Raw genomic sequence first — 11960 nt, 5'->3', positions numbered from 1 at the left:
CAGACAGATTGAGTAAGATTTCACCCCTAGACTCCTATTGAATTCAGCACTTGATCTGAGAAGAGCCAGGGAAACCACTAGTATGGGGGAGGGAGAGAGAGAGAGAGAGAATGGTAGCTGCTAGAAGGGAAGATTTCTTTCTGTAGCGGCACCAGAGAGCAAGACAGGGCGGGCTGGCTGGCTGGTAATGACCTAAATGGGGAAAGTGATAGGTTTTGCCAGTAAAACGAAGAAATGGCTGTGAGAGCTGGATTTTTAATGAGAACCCATAATGCTGTAAAGGGTTTCATCATTTTCTGCTTTGCAAGACATGACTATCAGCAAGGACAAATGGAAGTTTTGCAAAAACCCAGCTATCACAAACTGTTCATTACACTCTGGTAAACATTTCCTCATGGTGAAACAGTGGGGAGGCAGGGAAGAAGCAGAGTATTTTTCTAGTGTATGCAGCTCTCTAATTAATGAATTTGACAAACTGAAGGTTTCTCCTCTGGTTCCTGCTTAAAGTGACTTGACTTCTTTTTAATGAAGTAGAAATGTCTGAAACAGGAAACTAAATGGATATATAGAACAGCCAAGGCTTAAATCCACGTTACCTCTACTGTATAGGCTCTGTGCATAAGTCTATTTTCAGATCTCGTTTTATACATCAGGAGGAAGTATAATGCCCTTTTCCTTCATCCTTGTCATATTTTTCAAACTGAAAACAATCTATTGATGATGACGGTTTTGTGGTAAGGAAGCTAAAGCAGCGCATAGGTGTCATCTGTCAAGGAGTCATTTTCCTTGTAATTTATGTAGTTTTAGTATAAATGTTGTTGCCTCATATTCGTTGTTGTGCTGTTTTGTTTTGTTTTGAAATCCCTAAATAAAAATAGTTTAACATTGCTGCTGAAGCGCTGTCCTCTTCCCATCCAATGTCATCTCTGAATCGTGGTTTTAAAGTGTGTATGGAAGAGAGGAGAGTCTTTCACTCAAAAGTTTCGGTCTCTGTCTCTTTTCTCTCTCTCACTCTCTCTCTCTCTCACACATACACACACACACGCCTTTTATCTCCTTCACGCTCTCCGGGAACAGCCTAACTAGAAAGAGAGATCCTTTTGCTACTTGGATGCTTCTGCCACGGAATCTTTTAAACAAACCTCTCGCCTTAAAATCTTTGCCAGCCAGGCTCGAAATAACCTGCATTCAAAACGACTTGACGCCAGCCAACTCTTGTGTTAAGATGGCGCTTGATAATCCTCAGTTTTAGAGTCAAGGCTGTCTTCTGTCTTCCTGTCCATTGTTGCTTATTCCCATAAAGAACTACTAGCACTATTTTTAAAAGCTGCGTTTCCCCCAAGTCTTGCCAAAGAATGGAAGGGAAAATCAAGTCGATGTGTAAAGCACCTAGCCATTGCTCACTGCAGCAGTGCCCTTGGCTTCGGTGGAGTGCTCCTATGTGTAGAAGCTGTTCACGTGAATACAGATTTGCAGGATTGGGTCCACTAAACCATATGATTGCCTTCAAAATGGAAAAAAAAAGTCCGTAGGTATGGACTTTCTACAGTATTACTGAATGCTCAGACCGCGCTTTCAAAATAAATGTGGCACATATTCAACACACACACACACACATCTTCAGAAAGCTTTAACATTCATCCAGAATCGAGCTGCCGTTTGCGGACCATGTCGTGTTGCTCGCATTGATGCTCCCGGTTCATAAAAACATGTACATATGACGCCAAATAGATCTTTAATGCCCTTATTCTAAAAGGATAATCAGGGTCTTAACTTTGCACGTTGGGTGGAGCTATATCTTGTGTTTGGATTTTCCACTGGTGGGGATTTTGTTTGTTTGTTTTGGACTTGTATAGAAGGCCAAACATTTATTATATTCTGGAAATTATAACAAAAATCTGTCTCATGAGATGACTTCCCGGCAGAAGAATATCTGCATTTTCATCACAAAACACCTGAAGCTGTCATTATGGACTATTGTGCCAGTGGTCATATCAAGTTTTGGTCTACGTGGCCCTCATTTCGCATAAATATCAAAATTACAGAGGCTCACTCATGAATAGCCCCAACACACAACTGAAGCAAGCAAAACTCCTTTGTGGCATGCTGCTCTTAACGCAAACTATTCCGATTTGCTTTGATTCCGACTGTCCAGGCTGCCTTGGCAACTTATGAGGGTTTACCACATAAGCACTGTAAGCGGTTGTGTTGCTAGTGTGAATAAGAACCCCCCACTCTGCGTCAGACCAGCGGCCCATCTAGCCCACATCCTGTCTCTGGCAATGGCCAGTGCCAGATGCTTGGGGGATTGAACCGAACAGTCTGAGTGATCCATCCCCTGTCTTCCAGGCCCAGCTCCTGGCAGTTGCTGGTTTAGGGACACCTGGAGCGTGGGTTGCCTCCGGACCTTATTGACGAATAGCCGTGGATGGAGCTATCCTTCAGTGGACCTGTGGGATTTCTGGGTAAGTCTGTATGCTCTTCAAACCAAGAGTTCACTACAATGGACCAACACAGCGTCCCTCTTTATCCCACGTGCTTCCCTTGAACGTCAGTACACACAACTTCTGAGTTAAGACAAAACGATACATCTTTGAGCTCCCCAAGGAGCTCAATATCTAAAAGGCGGAAGAGGAGGGAAGTTGTCTGGGCAGTTGAGGAAACCAGAATCAGGCCATTGTAAAATTTCTGATGATAACTACGGTGACGGTGCTGAATTAGAAAAATCACCCAGGTTTCAGAGTAACAGCCGTGTTAGTCTGTATTCGCAAAAAGAAAAGGAGTACTTGTGGCACCTTAGAGACTAACCAATTTATTTGAGCATTAAAAATCACCCAGTCATTCAATAACAGGTTGCTAGTTCTGATGACGGGGAACGGCAGCAGTTATTTCCAGCATTCGAAGGGAACATACATAGGTAGGTCCGATGTTCAGTAAAGAAATAAAGGTACATTTTCATGCCGGGCTCTGTTAGCACTAAACAATAGCCTGCCAAAACGGAAATAGGCTTTCCTGCCACGTTTGTGTTGCTCAGAACGTATCACGTCACCTTTGTAAGAAAGGGATACAATACTCTGATTAGTCTTGCGATGTAACTTCGAAATTGTTTTCGAATAGCCTGGATTTGGCGCAAATAAGCATGTCTGTGTGGAAAGTGTATTATTATAATTATACCGGACCGACCGTTCGGGTGATGAGGTGACCCCTTATAATTCTCCCTGGCTTTCTGCGAGTGTGGAGGCATTTTCTTTTAACCAGAGCAGTTTATTTTCTCTGGAATAAATTGTAATTCACCCTGAGTGAACCTTTCAGAAATGGAGCTGAAAAGAAGCTTTTGATTTAGGCGCTGCTTTGTGTTTGAGAGACGTTTCAAGTTTGGTGTGATGTTAGGAGGAGAGTTTCTTAACAATCCTTTCCATGAAATCGCCAACAGCTGAGTCAAAATCTTGTTCTCTCTCTTAAGTAATACGTGCGAGTGTGTCTGTGTAGCGATATAGATTAGAAAACATAAAATACAAAAATAATAGGGCCCTGCTCAAAAACATAACGCGAGCTTCTAGTTTAGAGCCGAATCATTTTTAATAGATGGGAATGAAAATTATTCCGGCAAAGTCAGGTCTTCTTTTGTAAAAAAAATTTCTTCAAGCGTGATCTATGTAAGATCTAATTAATTAACATGTTCCTCTGTTTTCTATTCATTTATCTTCAGCAAGGTTGGCGATTTTTCGGGATGGAAACTTCCCATAAGTTAGACTTTACCACATGACACTTCTTGGAAAAAAGAAAAGGAGGACTTGTGGCACCTTAGAAACTAACAAATTTATCTGAGCGTAAGCTTTCCTGAGCTACAGCTCACTTCATTGGATGACTGACTGTCGCTCAGGAAAGCTTATGCTCAAATAAATTGGTTAGTCTCTCAGGTGCCACAAGTCCTCCTTTTCTTTTTTGCTAATACAGACTAACACGGCTGCTACTCTGAAACTTGGAAAAAAGGTTACTACTAAATGTTTCAGAGATGCAAAATGTTATAACAACTGTCAGGTCCTTTAAAGGCTAACAAATACCTTTGCGAAATAATGCGCAATGCCTTGCTTTGGGTAATCATTAAACAGAGCAGAAGAAAAAGGGACCAGCTCAGGCAAAAAATGCATGCTCATAATTTTATTTAATTTAATAAAAGCGACAAACCAGGTTTAAAAACCATGCATAGTTTGGAAATGCGGTTTGACTAAAGGCGCTAAAGTTAGAAAGATTGAAGCGTGTGGCATTTGACTCTCTTTTCTTTGATCCCAAGCAAATTATCATCGTGATATATTCTTCTTAGCTCTCAGCCGCAGTAGCACCAGTAATCCTTAGCATCCTCTTTCGGGTGTCTTCCTGGATGTAGGCATTGTCTGTCTCAACTGTTTTAAGGGGAAGATGATGGTAATGAATGAAAACCGGTGGGGCAAAAATAATGAACATTCAAAGGTACTAATGAGGCAGTAATAACCCCTGTGCAAATCACAGACACGACCTCCTAGACTGTGCCAACGCATTAGGAATGGTGCAAAGTCAGCTGAAGATACAGGGTCAGAAATACTTTTAAATACATACAGTGCAAGCCTGAGTGGATTATTCTCGGGGCATGGTTACATCAGAACCTCGATCAGTCATTACTTCGGCTTGTGAGAGAAAATAGTATACTGAAGTAGTGTGATTCCCAATAATTACACACGATTTCCCCCATCCCTGTGAATCTCAAGGTTTCTGTTATTCCCTTGCATTTTTGTCATATGTTTTTCCTATCGGTCCCTATCCCGGTGGAAATGACTCCTTTACCTGATAAGCACAGGTTTGCTGGGGGTGATATCTACAGGCTCAGCCTGACCTTCGACAATGTTTTCAATGGTACTGCCCTGCCCATGGCCTGTCATCCTGCCTATGAGATGGAGTCCACTCAGAGAGGTCACCAGTTCTTCTATCCTCACTTTCAATCAGCTTCCTTAAAAAAAAACAAAAAGCACCGTAGCATTGAGCGTGACTGTGGAATGAAGGAGACCCCGAAAGCTAAAGAAAACACAAACAAGCGAACGAGGATCGCGTGTGAATCTGGCATAAATCTGCTTCTTCATCAGCATCATAACTTATATGTGGCGATCTCAACGTCCAAAGCCATTTTTTCACGTGCAGGAGATTTTGCTAGTCACACAGATGGAGGGCAATTTTCTCCTTCATTGCTTTCAGTTCCTCTTGCAGTGTTTGTGTTTTCTCCTGAAAAGATCAACACACATCTTTCCTCTGATCGCATCCAAAGAGAGCAATTAATCAAAAGCCGGTCTAGGATGTTAATATGCCGGAGTGAGCTGTGCAAAGGGTACTGTGTGAAGAATTCTTGTTAACTGCAGAAAGGACTAGCAAAAATAAATCAGGACAGAGAAAGGTGTGCCAGGTTTCCTGCTTTTCAAAGATCTACAAGGCAGTCGAAGGACGTGTATTTAAGTCTAGTGACTGCCTACTCCAAAAGATGGCTCCTAACAATTAAAATTCAGGATAGTTTTATATTGGCCTAGTTTACCTATTGGCTTAATTCAATATTTGCAAAGAGGAAAAAATTAAATTAAATTAAAACCTACGAGATGTAGCTTGCCTGTAATTCTTCAGTCACTTCGGTGTATTTCTCTTGGATTTGCTTGATCTGAATCCCTAATGCTGCATTTCTGTTTTAAGGGCCTTAATCTGTAGCACCAGAAGAGTGCAATGCGAAATCACCGATCTGTTCACTCCTGCCATGAAATCCTGGCCTCACTGAAGTCACAGGCAAAATTCCCATGGACTTAATGGGACCAGGCTTTGAGCCTTGAAATCTTGTCTTTTATCTCCACAAGTATCCCAAGAACTGAAATGGTTTTGGACAGAAATGAGAAAAGTTTCCAGTGCCACCACAGATTTCGATTTTAATAAAGCTGCACCATACCGTAATAAAAAATCCTCTTCAAAATGAACCTCGCCTGCAAGGAAGAGGTTGAGGCCAATTTAAACACCTGCTCAATATGAACAGTTTGTGCTGCACTGAATCCTGCATGTCTGCATCCCCCATATTCTATGCTAGAACTGGGCACACCCACTTTGTATCAAACATACACTTAATATAAGTGTACTTAAGCCACGAGAAAATTGAATATGTTCCTATCTGGCCAAAATATGTGGAAATCAGAAGAAAATGCATTGATTTGAAATTCGATATTGCATTTCTGTCTGTTGTAAGGTTTTACTGGGAGGAGGTGTGGTAAATAAAGTGTAAGAGTCTCTAGGGCCCAGAAATGAAAATCCTTTGAAATAATAAATTATTGTGTTGGAGGTTTGCAGCTTCGTTGATTTTAAATGTGGGTTAGGGAGGAGGTTTGGACTTTGTGCCCTAACCCTACCTGTCAAAGGGATCTAGCTATCTGTAAGATAGTAACTTTTAATAACACCTCAGTCTCTGACACTTACCTTAGTATTTGTCCTTATGCTGGAAACTAAAGTGTGGACTTAACTAGCAACTGCTATTTCACTGTGTTTTTCACAGCTTAATAAATCTACCCCGAATGGCACCTAGACTCCACACCAAGGAGCTGTCTGTCTTTAGAAGTGTCACTTTCTTCCAAACAAGACATGTTCTATTGCAAACTAATTGTCTTCTAACCCTGTCAGTCATTTTTTTCAGATGATCTGAACCGACCTACACGTTGATTTCAGATGTGGGAATTAATAAGTAGCCGAAGTTATATAAAATATTATTCGCGTATGCTTTCTACCGGTTTGACATGGGGTCATATATAGAGTCACCACTCCTCCAGTCCACCTCCCTCCCTGCAAATATAGCCTAAAAGACCACCATTACTGGAAAATATATCAGACGACTGTCACATTACCTAACTTAGTGAAATCAGAACAAAGGGTTGCATTAGAAGTGACATAACATAAGCTGGAAGGGGTTTTCAAATCCACTTACACTTCTTTTGCAGTTCCCTATTTCTTCCCTGAAACGTCTCAAATTCTCGGTATGTTTTGTGGAAGGTTGATTAAAGTCAAGAAATCTGGTTTTGTACCATTCGTCTATTTCCTGAGGGGAAATTAAACGGAATATGGCAAACATGAATATTTATAGTCAGATATGAAAGAAAATATGTGTTTCAGTGATTTCATTAATACATAAATTTAGTTAAAGTAATGGGAATATTGCCAACTATTGTATGGAGGGCTATAGATAAGTGTAAGTAAATTAGCAAAATGTACTTGTAATTTTAAAATTAATCTTCCAGTGTACAGCCATTGAACGTAGGCTCTCCCTCCATGCCTTTCTATGCCTTTTGTGGCATGTGTAGTAGGAGAAATATTTCTCTTATGAAGATATCTGTCTATATTGTGGATGTTTGTTTCTAGAGATGGCATAGTAAATATATTAAACATGTTTGTCACGAACAAGGATTTTTTTTATCAGCAAAGGCTGACAGATAATTTCATTTTGCAGATCCGATGAAGTATAATTTTACCTGCAGGTTCTTGGCTGCAATTCCTTCAGACTCTATCTGAATGTCCCTCAGAGCAGGAGCCAGGTCTGGGACTGAGCAGGAGACATCAACACACGCTGAACCACTGTAGCTCTGTTTCATCAAATCTTCGATTGCCTGTTCTGACAGAAACACACACAGTACATGGTAAATAATACGATACTTCTGCTGAGCTTCCAGAACAGAAGGCTTGGAAAGTGATGTTTAAGACAAATAGACGTACAAACCTCTAAATCTAACCTCACTGTGTACTCTCTGCAGGAATGCAATTTCAGCCTCCAGATTACCCAGCTGTTTCTCCAGGGAGACGCGAGCTGAAGTGGCAGCCTCCACATCCTTCAATTAAATAAATGCATAAATAGATAAAATAAAGATCTAGCAAAGGATTTCACATTTAACACCAATGCTGGCTTTTCGAACTCCACTCTGTAGGTACAGAATGGTTTCCTCTGATTTCACAGCACACTCGGAAATAAAACGTATGTGACAGAATGGCTGAACAGATGAAATAATCTTCATAAAAAAATGTCTCTCTCTCCCTCCACCCCCTTTCCCTCCTTTGCCATTTTGTGTCGCCAGGACTAATGGGTCGCACTAATATCAGGATGAGAATGATCCCAAATCGGTGTATTGTTTCAGTGCACGATAGGATCAATGCAGAGTATAGCTTGCATTCCAGGAAACTGCATCTGCTTTGCTTAATTATAAACTCAGTCCTACGGGGCTAAAAGCTTCAATTCTCTTCTCCGCTTTCTTCCTCCCTTCAAAGGCACATCATCATAGGGTTTCTTTACGGACTGCAGCTGGTCGGCCACAGCTTCCTTGGAAAAGCCTTGAAAAAGTGTGGTGTTGGACCTACAGTACTGTGTGAAGAAGCACTGTTGTGTGGTGACAGGGTATATTTTCCTGGGCACTTTACACGGGGGCATTCTGTGGTGCATTGCTGTGGGTGTGGCACCATTGTGACATGTTCTTGTGTGGGTGGGACACACGGGCATGCTATAGTATGGTCCTGTGTGGAGCACTTCGGTGCTGCCCTGCCTGGGTGTGGTGCACCCTTGTACCTATTACTGTAGTGCATAGGAGCCAGAGTCATGGACCAAGACCGCTGACCCCATGGAGCTAGCGTAACACCAACACACCCCAGTCGACCAGGTGCGGGATGGAACCTTGGGGGTCTCTGGAGCTGAGTGCAGGAGCCTCCACTGCATGGGCTAAAAGCCAACTGCCTGTTAGCTAAGGCTGTGGAGCAGACTCCTTAATCTCTGTCTCTGTAGGTGGTCTGGGTGCCATTAGAGGGGACAGAACACCACACCCAGGAGGCGTGTGGGTAACTCTCTAGGTGCTGTACAAACACAGAACAAAAAGACACGCCCTGTTCCAAATGGCTCACAATCTATGTATAAGAAGGACAACAGGTGGAAACAGACAGATGGGGGAAGGCCAGCGTGGCTTGCTGTGGTGCTCCCCAGTGGCTGTGTGTTGTGATACAGCAGGCTGGGCTGTGGCGCAGGGCTATTACCCTGTGCGCTTTCCTAAGGTCCCTGACTCTGCACAGCTTCAGCAGCCGCTCTCGATACAGATTTCCCAGGCCACCGCAGGGCTTCGAGCTGGGTCTCCAGCGGTTAGCTTCCTTGCTCTAAGGCTCTTACCTAGAAGCAAAAGATGAATCAATCAACCCCTGACTGGCTCCCCACACACGTTGGGGATTCTGGTCTAGACCCCCAGACACCCGCCACAATACACCCAATGGAGCTGCGAGAACCAGCTTCCCACCCGCCCCGCGCACACCGAGCTCCCAAACCCAGAGTCTCCAGCGCCACCGCCACTTTCAGCGCCAATCGAACCTCGCTGTCAAGTTCCCAGAAGGGGGTCTTGGATATGGAAGGTGATTGAATTGCTATTTAATCTATCAGTCTTGTGTCTTAGTAAGGGGCCATTCAACGGCGGTTACTGACTCTGGTGGCCCTCATTAACTTTATTAACAGCGCGTGGGAAGGAACTAGTCCCCCCAAACTCCAAGAGTTCCTGAAGCAGTAGATTTGGTAACTGGAGAAGGAAAGGAAAGATCTTGGGGTCTGCCAGGTACATAAGTATCTGGGAACATTCCTTTTTTACTAGATACTGAAAAGGAAGCCTCCCTTACCAGCTAAACCTCAACACGCCTTTCTACGCGTATTTTTTTCTCAAACATCTATGGGCATCTTACCCCCATCCTCACAGCTAGGGCTGGTGACGGAATGCCCCGGTTGCACAGCCCTTTCAGACCAGGTTTGTATGAGACCTTTTTGGGATGCAGGATGTGGAGTTGGCTCAGATGTTGCTAACCAGCATTTAACCCCTCCCCTTGCATGACTCTGTTCCCATTAAAGACAATGGAAGTTTTGCCATTGACTTCCATGAATGCAGGATCGGGTCCAATTACTTCAAGATTGGGCCCATAGCGTCAGCAAGACGGGGTATCGCGAGCGCCTGTCCCAGCGAAGTCATGTATTTTTAATTACTCCTCCATATCAAACACGTGCGCACCCACAACGCTTTAAAAAAAAGGAACAAAAATGCATTGAAACGAGCTCATTGCGCTCAAAGAAAATCGATTGGATTAATGTCTTAATACATACTGAACCAACACGTGTATAGAATGTTAATATATAATAGTAAATAACAAAAACTTGCTAATTGTAAATCAGAAATGAGTGCCACTACGATAACCCATTGTATTGTATTTCTTTTTAAAGCCTCTAGGTAGGGAGTAGGTTGGGAAACTACTATAGAGGTCATACACACTGTAACCAGAGTGGGAATAATTCACTTTAGGTGATCACTCTGGTTACAGTGTGTATGGTAACACCCACTGTTTCATGTTCTCTATGTATATAAATCTCCCCACTGTATTTTCCACTGAATGCATACCATGAAGTGAGCTGTAGCTCACCCCAAAGCTTATGCTCAAATAAATTTGTTAGTCTCTAAGGTGCCACAAGTCCTCCTTTTCTTTTTTGTTTTATTTGTGTACTTATATTGATGTCCCTGTGTATGCGACCCAAAGATTATCGCAATAGCTCCTTTAAACCCTTTCTTTACCTTAAGCTAAGTCACTGTTATGTGAAATAGTTCAGTTTAGGTCTTTCGAATATGGATTTAAAATATTTAAAATAAAAAGGGCAGGGTAAATATTGATACATCTATTTCGGCCCTCAGGGAATTGAAGAAATCCCAAGGAGTTGATCGGGAATAGCCCAAGCTGCTGGTTTTGTTTCACCTCCCCCTAAAAACACTTAATTCGCCAACAAACGAATTAGAAATAATCTTTCTAATTGAATCATTGTCCTTTTCGCCCTTTAATGTTCACTCATGGCACTTAGTCCGGGGAACAACGCACTTCGATTTTGCTAAAACGCTTTTCATATTGTCTACAGATCTTTGATCGGGAGAGGAGGGAAGACGCAAGAGAAGCACACAACTTGCGAGGCAAACCGCGCTGTAAAAAGTGCCTCGGCCCCGGGGTGTCTCTCCGGGCGCGCCGCGGGTGCAGAGAAATCTTTTTCTAACCTTTAATTTTCGACTCCGATCGTTTGCACCCTTTAATACCTGAGGCGCAGCACCCGGATCTATAGCTCAGTCTCTGTCCACAACTATGCTTCAGGAGAACTGTTTCTCAATTTAAAGGGACAGGCCTGATTCCCCCGCCCGCCCCCAGCAATGCGCGGGAGACCTTCCTAATATTCACTGGGGCCCGAGACTGAGCGCGGCGAAGTCCCCTCTGAGCGGAAGCCCGCCCTAGCCTCCCCTGAAGTGGAGCGCAAGCCCCTTTGTCAGCGGCAGCTGGTGCCCGCTGCTGCAGGAGAGCTCGGCTGCCGTTCGCAGCAGCTGTCAGGCCAGCCGCGGCCACGCCTCGCCCCACCCCTCCGCCTTCCCCTTTACCTGGCCAGGAGCGGCCCGCGGGTGGCCGAGCTGGTCCTTCTGCTCGCCCAGGTAGCGGAGAGGCTCCGGATTTGCTCGCGGCGGCTGCGGCTGGTCGAGCAGCGCTGGCGTGGGGGCCTGCTCCCAGCCGCTGCACCGCCGCCATCCCGGAAGCGCCGGCGGTAGGAGGACATCCTGGCTGGGCTGCGACTCAGCGGGGCTCCCTGCGGAGGGCTGGCTGGAGGGCGAGGGGTGGGTGGCTAGAGGAGTGATCCTGAGTGAAGGGAGAGGAGGGTGCAGCTAAGGAGGGAGGGATCCCGGCCGGGAGAGAATGACAGAGGGGTGGATGGTCACTAGGATGGGTGTCTAGGAATGGGTGGCTCGAGGGACGAGAGCCAGAGCCCTGGAAAGCTGGTTGGAGTTAGCTGAGTGTGCAGATAGTGGCGATGCTGGCAGCCCGGGAGCGACATTCCCGTGTTACACCGCCAGCAGCTCAGGAATGTCCTAGTCGGGTCCCAGCAG

General features: G+C 44.3%; 1 pseudogene; it reads right to left on the bottom strand.

The window, feature by feature from the left end:
* Nucleotides 1–1637: 1637 nt before the first annotated feature.
* Nucleotides 1638–11604, bottom strand: LOC140908779 (vimentin-1/2-like; annotated as a pseudogene).
* Between the last annotated feature and the right edge of the window lie 356 nt (nucleotides 11605–11960).

This window comes from Lepidochelys kempii, chromosome 3, assembly GCF_965140285.1.
Source record: "Lepidochelys kempii isolate rLepKem1 chromosome 3, rLepKem1.hap1, whole genome shotgun sequence".
Lineage (NCBI taxonomy): Eukaryota > Metazoa > Chordata > Testudines > Cheloniidae > Lepidochelys > Lepidochelys kempii.
The sequence above is the reverse complement of the archived record's forward strand: the minus strand, read 5'-3'. Positions and strand labels throughout refer to the sequence as shown.